This window comes from Pristiophorus japonicus, chromosome 14 (genome assembly GCF_044704955.1).
Source record: "Pristiophorus japonicus isolate sPriJap1 chromosome 14, sPriJap1.hap1, whole genome shotgun sequence".
Taxonomy (NCBI): domain Eukaryota; kingdom Metazoa; phylum Chordata; class Chondrichthyes; family Pristiophoridae; genus Pristiophorus; species Pristiophorus japonicus.
The window spans coordinates 81455053-81476028 of NC_091990.1; positions in this window are offsets into that span (position 1 = coordinate 81455053).

Below are 20976 nucleotides of genomic sequence, written 5' to 3' on the forward strand. Positions count from 1 at the left end.
ATTCCGGGTTCATTGATGACCCTTAAGTCCTCTAAAGCCTGCTGGTAAGTTGGTTGGTCGTCGACGGTTTCTCGTCCAACTGTTCTGGCTTGTCTGTGTGCCTCAGCTTTGTCTGATCCATATATTTCCTGCATGTTTGCCCATTCTTGAGCTTAATAATGAATACTCTGTTGCCCTCCTTGGCCATCACTGTACCAGCGATCCATTTGGACCCTGACCATAGTTCAACACATATACAGGATCATTAACAGAAATCTCGCGTGACACAGTTGCGCGATCGTGGTACCCTTGTTGACTTTGTCTTCTGTATTCAATGTGATTATTTAAATCCAGGTGTACAAGAGATAGCTTTGTCTTAAGACCTCTTTTCATCATGAATTCAGCAAGTGAGACCCCTGTGAGTGTGTGGGGTCTTGTCCTGTAATTCAGCAGTATGCAGGACAAGCGGGTCTGCAGTGACCCTTGAGTTACTCTCATACTTTGCTTGGTAATCTGTACTCTGTTGGACACAGGCTTGAATGGTGCTGACATTACATGTTTTATGCCATTGAACTTCACGCATTCCTGAAACTTCTGACTGGTAAAGCACGACCCATTGTCGCTCACCACTATGTCGCACAGACCATGTGTCGCAAACATGACGTTGAGATTCTCAATGTTGCCGTGGATGTGCTGGATGACATAATTATGCATTCGATCCATTTCGAATAAGCATCCACCACCACTAAAAACATCTTGCCCAGGAAGGGGCCAGCAAAATCTACATGGATCCTGGACCAAGGTTTGGATGGCCACGACCACAGACTCAGCGGCGATTCCATTGATGCTTTGCTGAGCTGCATGCAAGTGTTGCACTGATGCAAACATGCTTCCAGCTCAGAATCAATACCTGGCCACCATACATGGGACCTGGCCTTCATCATCACTACATCAGGATGTGTGCTATGTAACTCATGTACAAAAGTTTATCTCCCTTTCTTGGGCATTACAACGCAATTGCCCCACAATATGCAATCTGCTTGAATAGACAGTTCGTCCTTGCGACGAATGTATGGTTTGGCCTCCTCGCACATTTGCTTTGGTATGGCAGACCAATCCCCGTTGAGGATGCAACCCTTTACAATGATAATAACGGGTCATGGCTGGTCCAGGTCTTAACTTGTTGAGCCATGACGGGTTCCTTCACTCTCAATAGCATCCATGATCAACATTAGATCTGCCGGTTGCAGCATTTCCACCTCCGGTGTGGGCAACGGCAACCGGCTCAAAGCATCAGCACAATTCTCCATGCCAGGTCTGTGGCGAATGACATAATCATAAGCAGATAATGTCAGAGCCCACCTTTGGATGCAGGATGAAGCGTTTGTCATGTATCCTACATGGCTACTGTTTGTACTATCACAAGGTGTGCCACCAGAGGGCACAGCACTGGGAGACTTGTAGGTTACCTGTACAAGTGTGCCTGACCTAGTATAAAAGGCAGGCCATCAGGTGTGATCCTCATTCTGGAGTTATCAATAAAGGACTGAGGTCACTACAGTTCAAGTACAACACATTGTCTCGAGGAGTCATTATCAGAGCATCCGAGGACATACCTGTTATATATGTAAACTTGTAAATACTTTGTTTAACCACCAGAGGGCTCATCCCCTGGAGTCCCAAGGGATCCCACAATCCCTTGGGAGCACCTGTACATAAGGAGGCCTCACAGGCTGGAGAGGCACTCTGGAGACCTGTAACAAAGGACTACAATCACACATTACTTTGAGCTTACAGTATCTGGTCAGATTCTTTATTCAAGACATAACAATAACAATTGGTGACGAAATTACGGACTTTCACGTGGAAATGGCTACCCTTGGTACATTGCAGCAGTTCGCCGATGGTGATGATTGGGACGCCTTTGTGGAGAGGCTCGACCATTTCTTCACAGCAAATTACCTGGCAGGAGACAACCCTGCCTCACTGGCAAGCGTAGAGCTATCCTGCTAACCAGTTGTGGGCCCACCGTCTATAGCCTCGTCAGGGACTTGCTGACACCAGCGAAGACAACGACCAAGTCATACAAGGAGCTCGTAACCCTGATCCAGGAGCAACTCAAGCCCAAGGAGAGCATCCTCACAGCCAGACACCAGTTCTATGCCCACCGACGGCCCGAAGGCCAGGAAATCGCGAAGTACGCCGCAGACCTCAGGAGGTTGGTGGCCCCGTGCGAGTTCGGCGAAGCGCTGCGGGACATTTTTGTCATTGGCATTGGCCATGAGGGCCTTCTTCACAAGCTACTGTTGGCAGATACCACAGTCATACTGCAGAAGGCTATCTCTGTGAGCCGGCATTCATGACCTTGACTTGCGGCTCTAGGCCAATGTCTCACCCTCAGGACTCAAACCCGGCAGGTACTGTGCACTGAGTGGCGCCGTTCAGGAGCTGGACTGTAGAGAGCGCACCCTCTCAGGGGAGAGGGAACAGGCCCTGGTTCCCTTAACTCAAGAGTCCGCCGAGAGGGTCTATTCGAGTAGCATCATGCTGGCGTTGCGGAGGGAATCAGAGGACTCACCAGTGCCATTTTAAAGACTATGTTTGCAAAACCTGCAGCACAAAGGGTCACTTCCAGCGAATGTGTAAGGGAAATAGGACTCACTGTGTCGATGAGGAGTCTGCAGATGGCCATGAATCCAACGAGGATTGCAAATCGTTAGAGGGTCAGCCCAGCCCCACGTTGAGGTATGTAGCATGTTTATCTGCACCAGCGAGTGTTCCCCGTTGAGGATGCAAGTCGAGCTAAATGGCACTCCTCATGGCAGTGGACATGGGGTCGAGCCAGTCAGTGATGAATCAAGGAGCCTTTGAGAGGCTATGGGACAATCCGGCTGAATGACCTGAGTTGGCCCCGGTTCAGGCAAAACTGTGCACCTACTGCAATGAAATCATTCCAGTCATTGGTAGTGTGAATGTAAAAGTACTCCATGATGGAGCGGTACACAAGTTACCTCTGTGGATTGTTGCAGGTGATGGACCAACGCTGCTCGGCAGAAGGTGGATGGAGAAGATCCAGTGGAAGTGGGAGGACTTCAGCCCTCCAGCGATCGAAGCCCTCTGCGCTCAGAGGCAATGCAAGCCCTCCCCTGAGAGTAGACCCGGCACTGATGAACTGACCAGCACGGCACCCATGACACAGACCGCTTAGCACGACTGTGTGGAGATGATCCAGCTGAGACGACCCGAACGCACCTTCCAGGCTCCAGGGACAGAACTCAGGAGGGAGAAAAATGGATCCAGCAGCGATTCCCCAACTGTGGGGGAGAAGAGGATCACCGTGGTCGACATGGTGGACGATGAAAAGATGGCGCCCGAACCATGAGGCGATGTGCTGCAGACAAAGAATGCCACGACCAGACCACGAGGTGCAGCGCTGATGGAACTACATGTGGCACCAAGCGGAGAAGTGGATTGGGGTAAAGCAAGCAAGGTTCTCTTAAAGCAGGCCTGAAAACCACTACAATTAAAGGGACAGTTCCACACAATTAAGCAATGTAACAAGTATTGTAAGTTAGAGAGAAAAAGTGCAACGGACCATGTAAAATGCGTAAATGATGATCGAATTGTACACACACAACAAGCGAGGAAAAGTCGCACGATTATGTACAATGTGTAATTCATTATTTGAACTGTGCGTATGCAACCAGCGAGGAAAAGTTGCGCGATCATGTTCGGATCCCGAGAGTGTCCATCATAAGCAAGGAAAAGCTGTACGCTGCAGGAGTCTCACTGCATGCAGCTAATGCAGTGGGCAGATACCCATTGGGTACACACAGTCCAGCACGCTACCCAATGCTGTAGCCTGCATCCCGGGGACCAGAGTCAGGCACCACGAAGTGTGGCCACAAGCAGCCAACACACACGAGCTGCGGAGCAAGCGACCTCAGCAGGGCAAAGGCACTGGTAGTGATACCATGCCCTGGGTCGTCTCCATCTCTCAGGCAACCGATGGCCCCAACGACCACAAGCCTGAAGGCTGCACTAAGGCCATACCCCTAGATGTAGGGTCACCTGCCAATGTTTCCCCAGAGGAAACAAGCACCAGCCAGAATCACGAACCAAGCGACGCTCAGGCCAGCGAGTCAGCAGTTCCCTGTGCACTGCTAGACAACAGCTCCTCAGGGAGCAGTTGGGACCCAGGGTGTAAAGAAAGGACGGTGGTGTCACAGACATCTGTGAACCTGCCTGCCGCTAGGGACCATGGCAACAACCCCGAGAGCAAGTTATGTGAGCCAACCGGCTTCCCACTGCCAGCACCCAGCAGCTTGGGAACTAGCCATCCTTACGCACCGGTCACCGCATTTTGTCGCACATAGAAACATAGAAACATAGAAACAGAGAAATTAGGTGCAGGACCAGGCCATTCAGCCCTTCGAGCCTGCACCGTCATTCAATAAGATCATGGCTGATCATTTAACCTCAGTACCCCTTTCCTGCTTTCTCTCCATACCCCTTGATCCCTTTGGCCGTAAGGGCCATATCTAACTCCCTTTTGAATATATCTAACGAACTGGCCTCAACAACTTTCTACGGTAGAGAATTCCACAGGTTAACCACTCTCTGAATGAAGAAGTTTCTCCTCATCTCGGTCCTGAATGGCTTACCCCTTATTCTTAGGTTGTGACCCCTGGTTCTTGAACTCCCCAGCAACGGGAACATTCTTCCTGCCTCTAACCTGTCCAATCCCGTCAGAATTTTATATGTTTCGATGAGATCCCCTCTCATTCTTCTAGACTCCAGTGAAGACAAGCCCAGTTGATCCAGTCTCTCTTCATATGTCAGTCCTGCCATCCCAGGAATCAATCTGGTGAACCTTCACTGTACTCCCTCAATAGCAAGAACGTCCTTCCTCAGATTAGGGGACCAAAACGGAACACAATATTCTAGGTGTGGCCTCAACAAGGCTCTATACAACTGCACCACGGAACCACAAAAAAAAAGAGAAACGCAAAACCCACTCACCTGAACTTGTAGGGACATGAATGCCAGGAGCCTCCGCCACACCAATGTGGGAAGGGGGAGAATGGAATGGTCAGGAATACACACACACACACACAAACAGCAACCACCAGCACACGACTGCACCAACTACCCAGCCAAGGTTGAGCTGGCCCGCCAGAGGTCTACCAGACAGAACCCACATCGAACTAAGCCCAGAGCATAGTTAATGCAGAGACGATTTGACCTAAGGGTTCAGGGGGAAGTGATGTCATGTATCTTACATGGCCACTGTTGGTACTATATCAAGGTGTGCCACCAAAGGGCACAGCAGTGGGAGACTCGTAGGTTACCTGTACAGGTGTGCCTGGCCTAGTATAAAAGGCAGGCCACCAGATGTGATCCTCACTCTGGAGTTAACTAATAAAGAACTAAGGTCACTACAGTTCAAGTACAACACACTGCCTCGTGGAGTCATTGTTAGAGCATCTAAGAACATAGCACTGATGTTGGTGCCTCTATCCTCGCAGTGGATCTTGCAGAGGCAGCGCAGGTGGTATTTCTCTCGTGCTTTGAGGTGTCTACTGTATATGGTCCACGTCTCTGAGCCATATAGGAGGGCAGGTATCACGACAGCTCTGTAGACCATAAGCTTGCTGCCAGATGTGAGTTTGTGGTCTTCAAACACTCTCTTCTTCAGGCAACCAAAGACTGTACTGGCGCACTGGAGGCGGTGTTGGACCTCGTCGTTGATGTCTGCCTTGCTGATAGTAAGCTCCCGAGGTATAGAAAATGATGCACATTGTGCAAGGCCGCACCATGGATTTTGATGACCGAGGGGCAATGCTGTGTGGCCGGGTCAGGTTGATGGATTACCTTTGTCTTATGGCTGTTTAGTGTAAGGTCCATGCTCTCGTATGCCTCAGTGAAGATATTGACAAGTATCGTCCGCAAGTACTGTAGATCGATGACAGAGGAAGGGACGACTTTGGATCTAGCCCGGAAGTGACAAAGGTTGAACAGCTTGCCATTGGGTCTCTAGTTTAGTTCCATTCCAACATGGAGCTTGTTGAGCGTGAGATGGAGCATTGCAGCGAGGAAGATCGAGATAGAGCATTGGCGCGATGACGCAGCCCTGTTTGAGCCCAATCGGGAGGTGGATTGGGTCTATGGTGGATTCATTGGATATATTCAAGAGGGAGTTAGATATGGCCCTTACGGCTAAAGGGATCAAGGGATATGGAGAGAAAGCAGGAAAGGGGTACTGAGATGAATGATCAGCCATGATCTTATTGAATGGTGGTGTAGGCTCCAAAAGCCCAATGGCCTACTCCTGCACCTATTTTCTATATTCCTATTCGCGTTGCCATGCGATTATCTATTTCCCTATCCCTCCGCATCGCCGTGCGGTTCTCCTATTCGCGTCGCCGCGCGATTGTCTATTTCCCTATCCCTCTGCGTCGCCGCGCGGTTCGCGTCGTCATGCGATTTAAGTCCAATCAGCGCCTAGACGGACTAAGTGATATATAAAGTCGTACCTGACTTGGACACTAATTTCCTAAGTTAAAAGGTATTCGCCAGATTGACCTGGATCTTGTTCAGACGCTACCTGAGAACCAGCGATTGGCCAAACTTTCTTCAGACTTTTGGAACTGAAGGAAACTGAAGTGGTATTTTAAAGGGTACTCACTCCAGTGGCCACTTTCCTCCCGTCTCGTCCAAGGCTAGTCTGGCTCTTAATTCGCAAGCTTTTGGCAGCCGTCCGTTGAGATCCCACTTCTGACACCAAATGTTGATACGGATTCTTTTTCCCTCAATCTGTTTCAGCGAACACACTGACACGCGAACACCTCTTGCCTTTTCTGTAAAAGACTTTTATTGAAGATTCTCTGGCCGGGACTTGTCAAGACAAAGGAAAACTCTCAATCAGAGCCTGTTTACCTTCCCCTGGATAAGCCCCTTTTCAGCGCGAAAAGCACAGTAGATATACATTTTCAAAACAGAACACATTTGATTAGCACTTGGTCTATCCAATCCATTTCTGCCTCCTCCCCCCGAGTACGTCCAATGGCAGGCAAGAAAGTCTCCCAATTAGGGCTGGTGTCGGGTAGGTTAGTTATAGCTTTGCTACACTGTCTTCCCTTATCAGTAAAGAACCCAATTAGTTTCTCTTCCTCCTTATCAGTAGAAGCTATTACTTTTCCCTTCCTATCGAGAATTGCTTTCTTTCTTTGTGCTGCCTTGGGCTTTCTCATGACCCGTGTCTAACCTCAACTTCAACTCTTGATAACCCCTATTTTTCCTGTTGATTCTGCAGTTGTCTGCACCTTGACCATTTCTTTAGCTTTTTTCCCATGATTCCCTATCTCCATCCTTTTGCCACCTTCTCCAGCCATCTACCACTTTTGCAACCCTTTTACATATTCTCATTCCCCCCTTTTATCATTCCATGATAACCCTGGTGCTTATTCCAGGAGTATCGCGTTCAGCCATGCGCATTCTCTTTCCTGATCCTTCTTATTGTCATTGAGTAGGTTGGTAGTTTGCTGGATCATAACCCGAGGGCCCATGGCCACAAGAGGGTTTTCTAATCTTGCCATCATGACTCGACAACAAATGTCAAAGCAACCGATAATCAAGCAACAGGTAATTATTATTACGAAGAGAATCACTGCTCCATGCATTAAATAGGATCCCCAGGATCCCCCCAGTAGCCAGTCAAACCAGCCAGAAGAAGCTGGCATGGATAGCTTCTTCACCTCCTGTCTTATGTGATCCGTGAGGTGGGTTATGTTTTCTGAACTATCAGGAAAGTAAGTACAACATTCAGATCCTATCAGGGCACATGTCCCCGCTTTCTCAGCTAACAGATAATCGAGGGCCATTCGGTTTTGTAATGCTACGGTCCGTATTGCTACCATCTCAGCCGTAATGGTTCCCAGAGCCTCAGCAGTATCGTTAGCTACCTGTTCCAGTACCCTCTCTATATTTTGTACTTCATCCATAGTGCACCCTATCCCATAGGGGAACATCGTGACCCCAAAGAATCTCTCAGCAGGGTTGACGGCTCGCCGGTGTCGGCTGGAGGCATGTGCTTCTGCCAGGGTACGTGTTTGCCGTACAAATGAACCACATATCCTAAATAGCAGGATCCGGTTCAGTTCCGTGGGAGCCAGGGGTAGGCCTTATGGCCGCATATAAAATAGGTACCGTTATAGGTGGTATAGGATTCCCATATATTTCTCATTCGTGCGTCCCTGGGGTCTCCTTGCCAAGCTCCTCCACTAGTTAGGTTAAGGACTGAGGAGTAATCCTAGGAGGCTGAAGTAGTTAGAGCAGTAATATGATTCCCGGTCCTTGACATATAACTATGATCCCTGGTTATTAACGTATAGTTCATTGTACACCTACTTTCTCCTACCTGTTTCCCTCCTTTCTTTTGCTGTAAACAAACCGTTCCCAGGGAACTAATAGGGAGATGGGACCAGGGGGTTCCTTAGTCTGGTTGTAGTAGGGTAGATGCCATCCTGAAAAGGTGATAAGTTTATACCCTGCTGACTTCCATTCATCATATTCCATTTTCTGGCGATCCCCCCACCCAAGGAACCACCCAGGGTCATATTTTCTTAATATCCATTCCGCCATTTCTCCTACGCTATAGGGGACTGGTCGAAGGGGCACTCCTCCTTTTGAGTGGATGGGAATATGCGAGCAAACCCAACAACTAGAAAAATTCCCATTTCTCGCATAGGTATTGGACATCTGTAAAAAGGTGTTTTTATGAAGCTCTTGTTTCTACCCAGCCCATGTAGCCCCTACAGTACAGACCGAGGCTACTACACAGATTGTAACGTATAGTTTCATCTTATCGCTCCAGGTTAACAATTATTCAAGAACAAAATGTCTCTGTTAGCGTCTCTTATGGACAAGAATAAATAGTCCGAATATTTTGCTGATTCAAAGAGTTCGGTTTCTTCGCCTCTCTTCTCAGGTCACCGTCGGTGTAGCTGGTTGTCTATCACTACGGGCAGGGATTCGAACTGTTCTTCTCGAGACTCACTCCGTCAGTCGGGACGCTTCTAGGAAGATCCTTATTCAGCTATGGAGAAGAGGAAGTCTGGAACAGAAACAGGGGTTAGGACACCCAGTAAAATAGGTTCATTAAGGGGTGATAAGTTTACAGTGGTGCAGGTGAACCAAGGCGCTTTTCCCTTCAACCTTAGCTGCAGTGGGGGTAGTGCGTAACACCTGAAAAGGCTCCTCCCATCGTGGCTCTAATCCCTTCCGAATCCATCTCTTAATCAGGACATACTTTCCTGGTGCCACGAGAGACAATTCAGGTAAGACTGGGAGGTCGAGGTGAGCATCTCGAACCTGGTTATGGGCTATTCGCAGGGCCTGTGTCAGGGCAAGAACATAAGTAGTCATTTCCTCAGTCATATGGTGGAATTGGATAGTAGAGGGGACATTCTGGTTCCATGGGGTCCTAAGGGACCTACCATAAATGACCTCAGCAGGGGTCAGTCTAGCCTTACCAGCGGGAGTAGTTCAGATCTGGAATAATGCTATGGGAAGGAGTTTGAGCCAATTGAGTCTGGTCGATGCTACCAATTTCGCAAGCTTAGTTTTAAGAGTTTGATTAGCACGCTCAACTAATCCTGCAGCTTGGGGCCGGTAGGCACAATGCAGCTGCTGGTTTATGTGCATCTGGGAACAGAATTCCTTGTTAACTTGGCCAATAAAGTGAGGGCCATTGTCAGAACATAGTCGAGCTGGGATACCATATCTCAGAACAATTTCCCTCATTAACATCTTAACAACAGTTTGAGCCTTATTGTCCAGGGTAGGATAAGCCTCGATCCATTTGCTAAACACATCTACTATTACTAACACATATTTGTAACACTGAACCCTTTGCAACTCAATGTATTCCAACTGCAAGGTCTCAAAGGGACCTTCTGGTAGGGGGGTCTTACCCCAATCACAAGGGACTCCCTTCCCCGGATTATGCTGTTGCAAACAAGGCAGCGACTACTGATGTTCTGGGCCAGCGCCTGGAGTCTAGGGTGCCACCAAGTGGCCAAAAGCGTGTCACTTGTTGCCCTTGCTCCACAATGAGTAGCAAAGTGCATACATTCAATAACCCATAGGGCCAACTCGTCAGACATGCAAGTCTGTTCCGCGGGAGTGGTCCAGAGTTTAGAAACATTGTCATAAGTACATCCATAATCTTTCCACAACAGTTTATCTTTTTCAGGAGCGTCCTCCTGTGCTTTAATGATATCTTGGATGGTTGGCATTGGTTTTTCCAAGGCTGACTTATCCTTTGCAGGGTTTTTAGTCTGACTCATCATTCTAGGCACTACCATCTGTTGTCTGCGAGAGGCCTGTTTGGCCTCCTGGTCAGCACAGCGGTTTCCTATGTCAACCGGAGACTTTCCGGTTGTGTGGGCGGTACATTTGACAATAGTAATACGCTTAGGGAGCATGAGGGCCTGCAACAAGTCTGATACTAGCTGCCTGTGGTGATAAATGTGGATTCTTTTCCTTCAATCTGGTTCAGCGAAATTACTGAGTCGAATACCGTTTCTGCCTTAAACAAAGCAAGCTTTTATTTCAAAGCAAGTCTCGATCGAGGACTTTGTCAGACAGAAGGAATGCACTCTGATAGATCACACTCACTTCCTACGGACAAAGTGACGTTACATTGTAAAGGGACGACGGTTATACATTTTCGGTAAAAGATAACAAGATACAATTAGAGTGACATCCTAGTTCAGCCTATCCTCTTTGATCCCTCTTTCCCTTTGTCCACTCATAAGCCAATCTAAGAATGATCTGATTTTACACAAAGGCCCATTATTCCCGTAATGTTAATGTTTCAGGTTAGCAATGTGAGTTAGTACGACCTTGAGGTTTTTTTTGCAAGCTGTGGGTTTTGTTTCAAACTGTGTTAGTGTTGTAACATTTTGCAGTCTCGAGTCTGAGATGTCATGGCTATTCCTCCATGAATTCTTTGTTAGCTTATACTGTCCATATATAATTCCCACATTCTCAACTTCTCGACTTTAATGTCTGTATACATTTAATATCCATGTTCAGTATGCATTCTCATCCTCCCTTTTATCATTCCATGATAACCCTTAGGATATTTTGCTGATTAAAAGAGTTTGGTTTTCCCATCTCTCTTCTCAGGTCACCGTCGGTGTAGCTGGCTGTCTATCACTATGGGTAAAAGTTCAAACTGGTCCACGTTCCAATTAGGATGTTGACGGCCTTGTTCAGCTATGGAGAAGAGGAAATCTGGAACAGAAACAGGAATTAGAATAACCAATAAAATAGGTTCGTTGGAGGGTGGTGAGCTTGCAGTGGTGCAGGTGAACCCAGGCACTTTTCCCCTCAACCTTGGCTGCAGTGGGGGTAGTGAGTAACACCTGAAAAGGCCCCTCCCATCGTGGCTCTAATCCCTTCTGAATCCATTTCTTATTCAGGACATACTTCCCTGGTACTACGAGGGATGATTCGGGTAAAACTTAGAGATCGAGGTGAGCCTCTGGAACCTGGTTGTGAGCTTGAGTCTGAGAAAGAACATAGATGGTCATCAGTCGAGCTGGGATACCATATCTAGGAACAATTTCCCTCATTAACACCTTAACAACAGTTTGAGCCTTATTGTCAAGGGTAGGATAGGCTTCAATCCATCTGCTAAACACATCTACTATTACTAACACATATTTGTAACACTGAACTTTTTGCAACTCAATGTAGTCCAAGGGACCTTCGGGTAGGGGCATTTTACCCCAATCACAAGGGACTCCCTTCCCTGGATGGCCATGGTAAGGTGTTGAGTCTGCAGTTGGCCCAGGAGGGCAGCTACGGAGTGAGAGGTGTATGCAACAATATCCTGCTGGAGGATGATGTTGGCAGCGGATTGAAGGCTATTGTAGATGGCGGTTAATATTTGAGTGCATACAGGGTGTCCCAAGGCAACGGGGTCTATTTTGGAAGAGTAGTAGGCAACAGGCCTATGCTTATTCCCGTGTTTCTGAGTTAAGACAGCAGTAGCACAGTCTTTCAGGATTGTACAGTACAGTTGAAAGGGCCGGTCATAGAGGGGCCGGCCCAAAGCCGGAGCTTGCAGCAGGGCTGTCTTTAGTTACTTAAAGGCTTGGACGTCTGCGGTTTCTATTTCAATGCTGCCTTCCTTATTTGTATACGGGGTAAGGTGCTTAGTCATCAGGGCAACATTAGGGATCCAGGATCTGCAGTAATGGATCATCCCCAACCACTGTCGCATTTATTTAGCCGTGCTAGGGACTGGAAACTGGCAAATTGGTTCGACTCGGCTAGTCTCCAAAGCTTGGTGGCTGCCTGATAAAATTATCCCAAGGAACTTGACTTGAGACTGGCCAATTTTGACCTTTGATGGGGAAACTATGTATCCCAGGGAGGACAAGTAATTCAGTAACTGATTAGCATCCTCCTGATTACTTGGTTCATCTGCGCTGGCTACCAGTAAATCGTCCACATACTGAATCAAAGTGGATCCCTTAGTCAGCGTGAGAGGCTGTAACTGCCTCTGCAGGCTCCTTGAGAATAAGGTCCGGGAGTGGATGAACCCTTGGGGAAGTCTAGTCCAGGTATATTGCTGTCCCTGGTAAGTGAAGGCGAATAGGTACTGAGTCGCCTGGGCTAGCGGCAAAGCGAAGAAGGCATGTTGAAGGTCTATTATCGCGAAGATCTTGGCGTTTGCTGGGATTAATGACAGAATATGTGCTGGGATGGGAACCAGAGCATGCAGGGGCTGGACGATAGCATTGATAGCTCGAAGGTCTTGAACTAAACGGTATTCGTTTGGCTTGCCTGGCTTAGGGACTGCCAGTATAGGAGTATTACACGGGGACTGGCATTGGACCAAAATCCCCTGTTCCACTCGCCCCTTAATCAGTCGGTGGATACTAGGTATTGCCTGTGATTTCAGTGGGTACTGTTGGATAGAGGGCCAGTCCACATTGCCCTGCACTGGGATCTCAATCGGATCAATGGGAGTATAACCCACTTGGGAGGGGTCCTCTGCCCACACATGAGGATCCACATAGTCAGGTATGTCAGAGCCAGTATGATGCTGCAGAGTCGTTAAGACCTTCTCGGGGTCCCCGTGGAATTGGACTGTTCGGCCATGTTTTACAATCTGCACATCCCGGCTGGTAGGGTCAGCCTCGTCTATAGCCTGGCACACCATAACTCCCAAATCTTTAGCGTGGTGGGGAGGTAATAATTCACGAGTAATATGTGGTGCCACCGTTGGGGGCTGTCTCCACAGATTCTTATCCATTTGCACAAAATCTGCCTTCCCTTCCGGTCCAGTCATTCTCGCCCTTAATAGAATTTCCTTCACTTCCCCTTCGTGATTCTGATAAAAGTTCTACAGGTCCTGATTCTTTCCACTGGGATCGTATGCTGGGGTCACGTGATAGTGTGCCTGCAGCAGGTTCAGAGACCACCACTGAGGGGTTCTAGTAGTATAATACTGCCGCTTAAGGGTTCCCTGTTTTACAATAATCCCATCATCTCCACACTCCAAATGCAACTGGAATTTGCAGAGGAGGTCTCTAGCCATCAAGTTACAGTCCAGATTGGTTGTGATAACAAATCGATGTTCCACCGATTCTTCCTGGTAACCCACTTTAACCGGTTCTGACACCGGGAATGTAGAGACTTGTCCCAGGAATCCTGATAGTCCCTGTGTTTCAGTGAAGGCGGGGAGTTTAAGCTTTGATTGTACAGAAGACATGAAGGCTCCCGTATCTATCAAGAAGGGTTGCCACTCATTCCGAATTTTTAACAATATCATCGGTTCGTCATCCGGGGAGGGTCCCTGCACAATCAAGCTACGTAGTCAATACGAATAATCGGGGGACGGTTGGCCAAATGGGTTGTTCTGGGAGAAGTTAGTGTAAAATCCCCGTCCTCTCCCCCCTTGCCCCTCTCCTCTTCCTCCTCTTCCTCTTTCGTGCCGACGGGAGGGACACTCTCTACTCCAATGTCCTTCTTGCCCACAATTAAAGCATCCATCTCGTCTTTCCCAGCCCCGACCTCTTCCAATACCAGGCCGGGGACAGTAGGGCGGTCCGTGATTAACAGGGCCCGGGCCATTTGGGTGTTTGGTATAACTGTATCCCTGTTTATCCACCCAACCCTGCACGCAACACTGCGGTTCCATCTGGTATCCCCTTGGGTCGCGTTTTGGTCCTTCCACCCGAGGCGGCTCTTCCTTTCTAGTCACGTATTCAGTCTTGACCCGGGTTGGGGGCGCACCTCCCCCCTCTCCTTTCTTTTCCTGCTAATAATATTTTACCGCCCTTTCCATCTGGGCTTTACTGTTATCTGCCCAATTCATATTATTTGTCCGGATAGCGTGAGCAACCGAATAGGGCAGACACTGAAGTAGGATAGCGCAGAATTGAGGAGAATCCTCTCCTGCCCAGAAGTCATTATCTCCTGATTGACTTTCGTATATTTCAATAAATCTTTCCATGAATTCATCGGCAGTTTCTTCTCGTTTGGGTTTAGTTTCTAATACCGTGGCCATACTGATGGGCTTCTGAAGGGTCATGGTGAGAGCATTTAAGACAGCGTTTAGGCGATCCTGGATATCGTTAGGGTGAGCAACCAACAATGCATCATGAGTAGCACGTCCTAGGTGAGTTAGAAATCGGGCATGCTCAGTTGGGCTCAGGGTTTGCTTTACCAGGGCCCACAGGTCCCTTGATTCTGCATTATATCCATGCATGTCGAGGTCACTCCGTGAAATCGGAGGTCAGGGTTAAGTTGGGTTTGTGGAATTCTTTCAGCTTATTTATCTTAGCCTTTTAACTCTTCAATTTGTTTTGTTTGAGTATCTATTTCTTTATTGTATCAGGCAAGTATTATTACATAAGCTAGTTCTGTTTTTATTTTTATTCTGACTATCGCACCATTTCCTCTGTTAGGTGAGTCTTTTTTCTATTAAGAAATCCAAATTAATACTGTTCAGTATGAAACGGCTGTCAATGGAAAGGGTTAACTCCTTTACAGGTTTGTAAGAAGACCTGATGTCATTACGTGACTTCACGTAACCATCTGAAAAAAAAATCTTCTCATCAGGAAAGGCAGCATTTGATTAAACTCCAATATTTTTTAACTTCTTATTCAAGTACTTGCCAAAGATATTTTTTAAATTGATTTAAAACGAGACCACACATTTTTAATAGCTATTTGTTTACTGAAATTCAATTTTGTCATCAGCCTCGGTCAATGCCAAGCCAACTATTTAACTACGTAGTCTATCGATACCTTTTTCAGAGGTCCCAGTGGAACCCTTAGTACGTTTCTCGTGCGTGCACTCTTTCTTTAAGACGTCTACGGTTTTTAATATGTCCTCCTTCTGTCAATGAAAGCCCTAATTTAATGCAGTTTTTCTGCCAACTCGACAGGAGTGATGCATTTTTTCAGACTGCAGTGGAACTTTTCTCATAATTTAAAATCTCAGAACATTTTTTTTTCTTTCAGCACCTATTTAGTACGTTACGTCTTTTTTTTCCATAAATAGAGGGAAGTCTGGCACGTAGACTGAGGGCTGCTTTTCGTTATCTCAATTGTTCCAGCCTCAAGGTCGTGTTATACTGTCTCTTCTAAACTGCAGATTTAATATAATATTTTTTTGAATCCATCTAAGTATTTTGCTGTGCCTTCTCTGAATATCTCAAAATCCCAATTCAAACTTTGTAATTTCAATCTTTATTTAAAACTTTTTTGAGCTTAGAAGCTTTTTTTTTTAAGTCATTCTTTATCTCATTCCGAGACTAAATTTATGTCTTTCAACCCAATGTAATCAATCATTGCATGTTTTCTTTCGACAAGTAAGTGAGCATGTCAAATCCTTTTTTAACCACCGGGACCATGTATTTTTTTCTTTTTTATTCAACAAACCTATCCTTTGTGCATTTCCTGGCTCCGTAACTTATCATCCGAATATATGTAATTCAATAAGGTTCACACTCTTAAACTTCCCACATACAGGACAACACTATGAAGGGTTAGAAAAACTTTCATTCTGTTTGAAAAAGTGGGTGGAGCTAAAACAAACCACAACTCCCCGGTTTCCCACACAGGCTTTCTTTTCCACAGTAAAAATCACACAAGCATTTCTCATTTAAAACAGACATTCACAAGAGTCTCTCTTCTTTCCTATTAATTGTTTTGGCCGGCTCTATTTTTGGATCCATGACCTTTCAGGGAATTCGTAGTTTTATCTAAATTACCTATCCTCGTGTTGCCGCACCTTGGATCAGGGTCCTAATTAGTCCTGATTGTCCCCACGTCGCCCCGTGGTGGTTTCAGTTATCTTACCCAGAGCCTAGGTGGACCAAGTGATATACAAGATCGACACCATACCTGGCGTAAGTACAATTTAAAATTTACACAGTCCCGCGTAGTCCCGCGTAGTTCACGTGATTCGCTCTCTCTCTCCGCGTTGCCGCGCGGTTTTACTTGGGCCTCGAACCCACAGAGACACTGGGCCTCAAACCCAGGCACGCACTGGGCCTCGAACCCAGGCAGGCACTGGGACTTGAACCCAGGCAGACTTACCTATTCTAAACTATCTTTCCGAGTCGCTGCTTGGTTTGCATCACCACGCAATTTCCCTATCTCTATCCCTATTCTAAGTTTGAAAGGTATTCACCAGATGGTCCTGGATCTCGTTCAGACACTACCTGAGAACCAGCAAGTGGCTAAACTTTCCTCAGACTTTTGAAACCGGGGGAAACTGAAGTAGTATTGAAAGTATACTTACTCCAGTGGCCACTTTCCCCTCGTCTCGTCCAAGGCTAGTATGGCTCTTAATTTGCAAGTTTTCGGCAGTCGTCCGTTGAGATCCCACTTCTGACACCAAATGATAAATGTGGATTCTTTTCCTTCAATCTGGTTCAGCGAAATTACTGAGTCGAATACCGTTTCTGCCTTAAACAAAGCAAGCTTTTATTTCAAAGCAAGTCTCGATCGAGGACTTTATCAGACAGAAGGAATGCACTCTGATAGATCGCACTCACTTCCTACGGACAAAGTGACGTTACATTGTAAAGGGACGACGGTTATACATTTTCGGTAAAAGATAACAAGATACAATTAGAGTGACATCCGAGTTCAGCCTATCCTCTTTGATCCCTCTTTCCCTTTGTCCACTCATAAGCTGATCTAAGAATGGTCTGATTTTACACAAAGGCCCATTATTCCCGTACTGTTAATGTTTCAGGTTAGCAATGTGAGTTAGTACGACCTTGAGGTTTTTTTGCAAGCTGTGGGTTTTGTTTCAAACTGTGTTAGTATTGTAACATTTTGCAGTCTCGAGTCTGAGATGTCATGGCTATTCCTCCATGAATTCTTTGTTAGCTTATACTGTCCATATATAATTCCCACGTTCTCAACTTCTCGACTTTAATGTCTATACATTTAATATCCATGTTCAGTATGCATTCTCATTGGGATATCTCATTTCCACTTGAGGTCAGGAATCCCCTATTTTTCCATAATTGTCCGAAATCATGGGCTATCCCAAAGGCATACCTCGAGTCGGTATAGATATTGACCTTGAGGTCTTTAGCTAAGCTACAGGCTCGAGTGAGGGTGAATAGTTCAGCTTGTTGAGCAGAATAGGCGGTCTCGAAGGTGGCAGATTCTAGGACACGATTCTCCTGGTTTACTATGGCGTATCCCGAAATTCATCTGCCTTCTGGGTCAATGGAAGAGCTTCCATCAACATACATAATACAGTCGGGGTCCTCCATGGGTATATCAACTAAATCTTTCCTAACCGAGGTGGCCTCTTGAATTAAAGATAGGCAGTCGTGACTTGGTTCTTCCTCATCCTGGGGTGGCTCGGTAAGAAAACAGGCTGGATTTATGGCAGTACAGTGCCAAAAGGTCAGCTTAGGATTATTTAGTAGATAGATCTCATATCTGCTTTGCCTAGCCATGGTAAGATGTTGAGTCTGCAGTTGACCCAGGAGTACAGCTACGGAGTGAGAGCTACATACAACAATATCCTGCTAAAGGGTCAGGTTGGCGGCGGACTGAAGGCTATTATAGATGGCGGTTAATATTTGAGTACATACAGGGTGTCCCACGGCAACGGGGTCTATTTTGGAGGAGTAGTAGGCAACAGGCCTATGCTTATCCTCGCGTTTCTGAGTTAGGACAGCGGTAGCACAATCTTTCAAGATGGTACAATACAGTTGAAAGGGCCGGTCATAGAGAGGCCGGCCCAAAGCTGGGGCCTGTCGCAGAGCAGTTTTTAATTCCTTGAAGGCTTCTATTTCAAAGGTGCCTTCCTTAGTTGTGTACAGTGTGAGGTGCTTGGTCATCAGGGCAGCATTAGGTATCCAGGATCTACAGTAATTGATCATCCCCAACCATTGCCGCATTTCTTTCGCTGTGCTAGGGACTGTAAACTGACAAATGGGTTCGACCCGGCTAGACTCCAGGGCTCGATGGGTCCCTGACAGAATAACCCCTAGAAATTTAACTTGGGACTGGCCAATGTTGACCTTCGATGGTGAGACTATGTATCCCAGGGAGGACAGGTAATTCAGAAGCTGGTTGGAATCTTCCCGATTACTTGATTCGTCTGCACTAGCTATCAATAAATCGTCCACATATTGGATCAAGGTAGATTCTTTAGTCAGAGTCAGGGACTGTAGCTGTTTTTGCAGGCACCTCGAGAACAGGGTTGGGGAGTGGATAAATCCTTGGGGGAGTCTGGTCCAAGTATATTGCTGTCCTTGGTAAGTGAAGGCGAACAGGTACTGGCTCGTCTGGGCCAATGGCAAGGCGAAGAAGGCATGTTGAAAGTCCACCAGTGCGAAGACCTCAGCATTTGCCGGGATCAACGACAGTATCTGTGCTGGGTTGGGAACCAGGGCGTGTAGGGGCTGGACGATGGCATTAATAGCCCGAAGGTCCTGGATCAAATGGAACTGATCTGGTTTGCCTGGCTTAGGGACTGCCAATATCGGTGTATTACATGGGGATTGAACCAAAATCCCCTGTTCCACAAAGCCCTTAATCAATTTATGAATACTTGGTATTGCCTGTTGTTTCAGTGGATACTGACGAATGGAGGGCCAGTCCGCACCGTCCTGTACTAGCATCTCGATTGTGTCGATTGGAGTATAGCCCACTTGGGAGGGGTCCTCTGCCCATACATAGTCAGGCACATTAGCGCTGGTGTGGTTGTGTAGTGTCGTCAGGACCTTCTTTGGGTCCTTGTGAAATTGGACCGTCCGGCCATGTCTTACAATCTGCAAATCAGGACTAGTAGGGTCAGCCTCGTCTATAGCCTGGCGTACCATGATTCCTAAATCTCTGGCATGGTGGGGAGGTAATACTCCATGAGCAACATGTGGTGCCACTGTCGGGGGCTGACGACACAGATTCCTATCCATTTCCACAAAATCCGCCTCCCCCTCTGGCCCAGTCACTCTGGCCCTCAAGAGGATTTCCCACTCTTCACCCACGTGATCTTGATAAAGGTTCTGGAGATGCTGATTCTTGCCACTAGGATCATAACCTAGCGTCACGTGATAGGGCGCCTGGGGAAGATCCAAGGACCACCACTGAGGGGTCTGGGTGGTGTAGCACTGCCGTTTAAAGGGTCCATGTTTTACAGTAATCCCATCATCTCCGCATTCTAGATGTAACTGAAATTTGCAGAGGAGGTCCCTAGCCATCAAGTTACAGCTTAGATTAGTGGTGATGACAAATCGATGCTCCACAGGTTCTTCCCTGTATATTACTTTAACTGGTCCTGACACTGGAAATGTTGAGACTTGTCCCAGGAACCCTGACAGTCCCTGTGTCTCGTTCGAGGCAGGGAGTTTAAGCTTCGACTGCACAGAGGACATAGAGGCTCCTGTATCTATTAGGAAGGGTTGCCACTCATTCTGAATCTTTAATGATATCATCCGAGGGGAGTCCTTGTACAATGAAGCTACATAGTCAATACTGATGTTGGGGTTGCGATTGGGCAAAAGGGTTTGTCTGGGAGAAGTTAGTGTAGGATCCCCGTCCTTTCCCCCCTTGCCATCCCCTTGCCATCCTTCTCTCCCTCCCTGCCCTCTTCCTGGTCGGTGGGAGGGGCAGTCCCTATTCTAGTGTCCCTCTTGTCCACAGTTAAAACATGCTCCCCGATTCCGTCCATCCCCTCTCATCATGCCTGGTCGGGGGCAATAGGGCTGTCCGTAATTAGCAGGGCTCGGACCATTTGGGTGTTTTGTATAACCATATTCCTGGTTATCTACCCAGCCCTGCACACAATACTGCGGTTCCATCTGGTATCCCCTTGGGTCAGGTCTCGGTCCTTCCACCAGAGGGGGCTCTTCCTTTTTAGTTACATATTCATTCTTAACCCGGGTTGGGGCCGCATTTCCTCCTTCTCCCTTTTTCTCCTGCCAGTAATATTTCATGGCTCTCTCCATCTGGGCCTTACTATTGTCTGCCCAATTCATATTATTTGTCCGGATGGCATGCGCGACCGAATGAGGCAAACACTGGAGTAGGATGGCGCAGAATTGAGGTGAGTTATCCCCCGCCCGAAGGCATTATTTCCCGACTGGCCCCCGTATATTTCAACAAACCTTTCCATAAATTCGTCAGCGTTTTCGTCTCGTTTGGGTCTGGTTTCTAATACATTGGCCATACTGACAGGTTTCTGGAGGGTAGTACTTAGAGCAGTAAAAACAGCGTTTTGGCGGTTCTGTTCATTGGGATGTGCGACTAGCAGGGTGGCATGGTCGGCATGGATTAAGAACTGGGCATGCTCGATAGGACTTAAGGTCTGTTGGACCAAGGACCACAAGTCCCTTGATTCTGCATTATAAACTGCAATCGTAGTCCGAAGGAAGTCTACAAATTTAACAGGTTCTCTTTTCCGATCTGGCATACTGGCCAGAATGGCTATGA